Below are 5461 nucleotides of genomic sequence, written 5' to 3'. Positions count from 1 at the left end.
GTAAGCGTAATCTTAGCTTGTGTTGTGGTGGTACTGGGCACAATGGGGTCCTTGTCTTCATAGAACCATTGTGAAAATAACTTTTTGCATTTTGATATCACGTTGTCAAAAGCAGCTTTTGGAAGGTATTTCTCTTCTCATGCATTTAATCAGACTGTTCAGACTTCTGTCACTTGTCTGGCCACATAGTGTGCAATCAGTATGGCAAATGTATTAAAGAGGCAATCCTTTCTAGTCTTCTTTCTAGTCATCTCTGCTGCTCTTTCACAAGGCCAGAAAGACGAGCTTCAGAGCATCTTTCAGAAAACCCACAGAAAGATTTTATCTGCCAGTAGGAAATTGCTCAGAATTCACCCTGCGTAACAACAAAAGGGCCATGCCATGGTTTAGCTCCACCAGCACAGTGGACAGATCTTTCTGGGTCTGAGTTTTTGATGTGCTGGCTTTTTGCATGCGGTGGTGGTAGTAAATTTCGGGCAGGCAATTTGGGAACCAAACTCTTTGTAGCTGGACAGCATAGCTGCAATATCTCCATCCAGCTTGTACCCAGGGGGAACCATAAACACCCAGCTGAGCCCTCCCATTTCTGGTTTCTTGCTTATGGGAGCAGAACACATCTCTCAGGGAGGACACTGGCTTTCCAAGTCCCTGTCAGTCTGCATGGGGCAAAAGTTTGAGGGATTAAGTAGTTTACACATAGAGAGAGAAAAGGAAAAACTTTGTGATCTGTGCTAGACAAATCCCATTGGTACATCTCCTGAATAGCAGAAGAACTTTTCAAAAGCAACCCACGGTGATCCCGCTCTTCTGAATCCTGACCCTAGTGGGAGAAAAGTTGGCAAGTATAGGGCAGGGGTTGGGGAAAATTCTTCCCTTGCTGAGTGGTTTTGCTTTAAAAATGAACTCTTCTTTCTCCAGAGACCAAGGTCTTTTGTGTGCTGAAGCTCAGCTACTCCTCTGAGGGATAGAACCAGACTATACAGGGTTTGCTCCGGAAAGATCAGAGCTGGGTTCCGGTCTGATAACTCAAACAAAGTTATTAGCTATGGCTCCAGCGTATCCTTGTCATTTTCTGCACTTTGTTGAGGCATCCAGGCTAGGAGACTCATCACCCTATTATCCTGCCATAGTCTCTGGCTGAGCAGAGTGCCTCCAGGAGGACTCCGTCAACCCTGCTGATCTTTTCCGCTGGCTGGAGAGGGAGCCTAATGCAGGTGTTTCAGTGAAACTTATACAATCCAGATGTAAATCCAGTGGCAAGTCCCTCAGGATTAGACATGTCTGGAAATTATTGGGCTGATAAGATTTCTGAGCATTTTTTCCACAGGAAACCCACTGATTTTCATCTCGGGGTTTGGCATCCGAGCTCTCTAAGGCTCCCAGAGAGGCATACCTTGGATTGCCTGTGACAAGACATGAACAGAGGAGCTCAAGCTGACATGAAGAGCCAGGCTGGGATGGCAGTTAAGAGGGAAAAACACTCTATTCTTTACGGTCGACTTTGAAAGTGTGTTCAGGAAAGGATTATAATGTCAAGATTGTAATACTGGTTGCATAAGGGTTGCTGTTTGGAGGCAATCATTACTTGGAGCAAGAGCTGAGAGAAGAGGCCATTCACTTCGCTCCTGCCGATACGCCAAATAAAAAGGAATCAGCTAAACCACAGACAAACCCCTTTTTGCTTTTGTAGTTGTTAATTTTTTCCATCAGAGCTCAGACCATGGAGCTAAAATTTGGTAATGAAAACCTTCCTCGCAGCCCATGGCTTTGCAGCGCCCAAGATCAGCATTATATTGAGGTGAAATGAAGTCGATCCTCAATTCTCAGACCTGCAGAGGGACACGCAACAGTCTGAGCTTTAATCTTCGCAGAAGCGAAGCTCCTGCAGTGGGGCTGGTTTCCGGGCTGATGTTTCTTGTTGCTCAGTTATTGAGAGCCTGCCAGGAAGCAGTGAAATGTTATCAATTCCCACTGCTCCGGAACATCAGTCTTGCTCTGCTGACATACCTGACAGCTTGAGAATGATCAGGTAGCAGCTGCTTTTTGATTTCTTCTATTATTTCTAATCTACTGTCTCGAGAAATGGCTTGTTAATGCTTTAAGGACATCCTGTAGAGAGGAGTGTGGTTTCCCCTCTAGCCAGCAGGTAGAGCCAGCAAGCCTTGCATCGTGTCACAGGTTAACAGCAATTTCACAGAAACCTGGATAAAAAAAATAGCTTCCTTTCTCCCTTCGTCCCCTGGAGGAAGCCTAGAATGTAATAGCAATGCTAAATCCTGTGTAAGGAATGAAACATATAATGGTTGGAAAATACTTGCCCAGGTGACCTTCCGTAACGAAGATTTCAGCATTTGCTCAAGTGATTGCACAAGTGAAACCAGGGCATGGCAAATAACTAGCACCCAAACTGTGCTAGCTCTCAATTTGGCTTTTAGCAGGAAAACAGAAGAGGAGGGAGGGAAATAAAATAAAAATTAATTAATTAATAAAATAAAATAAAATAAAATAAAATAAAATAAAATAAAAAACTCTCTACTTTTCACAAATATGTTCCTTACAATGCAAAGTTCAGTGCAGTGGCCCCAGGCATGTTTCGGGCCATCATGCACTTCTTTCTTCTTCTTCACTGCATTCACTGACTTTGAGTGTCTTTGAGTCACTGCCATGAGTGACTTGGAGTCACAATCTCCTTTTTTTTTGGACCTTTAAATGTAAGAACAAGGTGCTGCACCCCAGAAGCTCTGCTGGTCTGTGCGTGCCACAGTGCAGGCAGCAGAGCTCTGCCCTGGCCACCACCTGTGCCTCAGTCCTCTTCAAAATTCATCTGCCTGCCTCATCGTCATGGACATGGCCATAAACAACACGTTTTATGAAAGAATACGCTTCAGCTTAGATTGTACATTATTTGTTATATCTAAAACAAAACCTAATTAATTCAATAGACAATATCCATGATAGATAATACATAATTTCTTATGATAGCACATGTATGCACACACATCTTTGAATATTTTTGTAAATTTTTAGACGTCAGTTCATGCTCACTTTGTGTACTTTTATTTTAATATCATTAATGACCATCGATCTATTATACTCTTTGTAAAACATTGTTGACGTTATACTCTACCTACACTTTTAATCTAAAACATGTAGTGTTTTTTTCCCCCTAGCAGTTTTTAGAAACCTTTTGAATTGCTCCCCAGTGCAATTTCCAGGCTTTCCCAGCACAGTCATTTGTCTCTGATAGGCACCGTTTTTCAGAAAGAGGTCAAGGATGGTGAAAGTTGCTATCACATCACAAGAGTTGATAGTGCTACTTTCCCCTCAATGCTTTCTTTTGCTTGCCCCGCAAGGCCTCTTTCAGTTCCCTTGACCCTGCTGCCCTGCTCCTTTCTACTGATACAAGAGAATAATAGAGCTCCGGTTTTCAGTGGAGCTGTGCACCGCTGGGATATGGCAGTAAAACACACAAGCTCACAACAGCTCACCCCTCCACCTCCTAAAATCCATTTGCCTTGGGGCCTTTCATCTGGGGCAGGTGGGAAAGAAAGCAAAAAACCCCTGGGAGCCCAGTGCCTTCTTAGGTGGCATCGCCGCTTCCTCGGGACACCCCATGCCATCAAAGGCTCCTTTGTGCCAGCCTGTAACAGACCACAGAGGGATTTAAGCAAAGGCTGTGTGTTGAATAAAAAGCAACATTTTCATTCTTGCTTTCTGAAGGTCAGACTCCTTTCAGTCATGCTGCATTTCATGTGCTGGTGGCAGGGTAATGGGACAGCGGCTTGGGGGAAGAATTTTTTTTTTCCTGCACTTTCTCTCCTCTGTGGGAACAGTAGTGGCTCCTCACATGTGCACAAGCTCCCTCCCACATGATGTGGAATAGTCCCTCTGGGATTTCTAGTACCCTTAAACCACTTAATAAATCCCCTTTTTATTCACCTTCCAAAATTCACTGGCAAAGGCAAAGAGCCCAATCCCTTTGCACAGCGTCATTGCAGCCTCAAAGGCCAGGACTGAATAAACATCCAGTCCTGCTTCTGGATTCTTTCTGCTATTGCAATTGTGTCTTGCCAGGACTGCCAAAGTGCCATGGCTTCCCACAACATGCACAGATTAAAAACTGGGCAGGTGCTATGGCAGGCAATCAACTAATTGAGACACCTGAAGGAGACTCTTGCACCTCAGATGGCAAGGATGGGTCAACAACTCATACCTGTGCCAATGGTGGTCTGTAGAGGTCAAGGAATGGTGGGAATTCCTCAATAGTCTTGTGGAGAGCCTTGAAAAAGCAGAGCTCTCCAAAACTGGTGTTTTGCATCCAATGAATACAAAGGAAAAATGAGTAGGTTGTATGAATGCCTTGTGCATGCGCTGCCCCATCACTGGTGTCAGGTACAAGGAAACCCTAACTGCAGCTGAACAGAGAGCACCCAGATGCTTCCACAGAAGTGGTCTGCTGCCCTGGAGTGGAGGTTAATGGAGAGAACAAGGACTTTATTCATCCCTGCATCCTTCCTATTCAATGCAGTTATCTTTCCATCCTCTCAGTCTCCTTTTGGTGGTAGGAGCAGCAACTAACAGCTTCAGGGCTCTACCACTTCTTCATCCCAGCTCTTCCTCTTGCCCTGGTCCTACCACCTCCTCCCCTTCCCTTGAGCCTGGCAGCCACCTGGAGACCACTGCAGTTCAGCTGTGCCTATTCGATACACAACTATCAGATTAACCTGACCTGTGGCCTGGCCTCTGCCCAGCTGTCTCGCTTTGAGGAGAAACACAGGTGTGTTATTTCACCATTTTCCCCGAGTCTCGCTAAAGCACTTTACATCGAAAGCTGTAGACACAAGCACAGAAGCGCCGTGTCCAAGTGGAATTTTGATTTACAGACACAGTGGCTTTGGAAAAATTATTGTGTTTTTGAAACAAAGGAAGGAAACAGAAAAGAAAAATAACAAGGTCTGGTGATGCCTCTCCATATGATCTCTGTGATGAATTCTCAGTAAAGGCCAGAGAAACTCATTTACACTGCACAGAAAAATATATGCTTGAACTCACGATCATTATGTTGTCTTTGAGGAAACACTCATTGACTTCTCAGATCTCATGCATCTGTGAATGAAGTATTGAAACTGGAAATTGAGAGCAATCCCTTTCCCCAGCTTCCATTCTTAGACAACACTGCTCAGTTGTGTAACCCCCTGAAGACGTTAAAATGTCTTTCCCTTCCTGTAAGGAAAGATTTTCTTTTCCCTCCCTTAAGACATTAATTACAGGGTCACTGACTTTGGCAGATTACTTGCTAAATTGAGTTGCATCCTGATATCCTATATTTTATTGTGATGACCACCCATCTTGACAGCCACTTGGGCTTGACCTGAGATTATCCACCACTGAAATCATTACTCTTTAAAGAGAGAGGATTAATGGCTATTTTAAAGTGATCTGAGATCATCAACGAAAGCTA

General features: G+C 44.2%; 1 long non-coding RNA gene across 1 annotated transcript; it reads right to left on the bottom strand.

Moving 5' to 3' along the window:
* Nucleotides 1-1026: 1026 nt before the first annotated feature.
* On the bottom strand, nucleotides 1027-4639 carry LOC118170411. The gene is made up of 2 exons (XR_004752704.1): nucleotides 4214-4639; nucleotides 1027-1937 (listed from the first exon to the last, which is right to left on the bottom strand). It is a non-coding gene; the product is annotated as an uncharacterized LOC118170411 (long non-coding RNA).
* Nucleotides 4640-5461: the final 822 nt, after the last annotated feature.

Source organism: Oxyura jamaicensis, chromosome 8 (genome assembly GCF_011077185.1).
Source record: "Oxyura jamaicensis isolate SHBP4307 breed ruddy duck chromosome 8, BPBGC_Ojam_1.0, whole genome shotgun sequence".
Classification (NCBI taxonomy): Eukaryota; Metazoa; Chordata; class Aves; order Anseriformes; family Anatidae; genus Oxyura; species Oxyura jamaicensis.
This window is presented reverse-complemented; position numbering and strand designations above follow the sequence as displayed.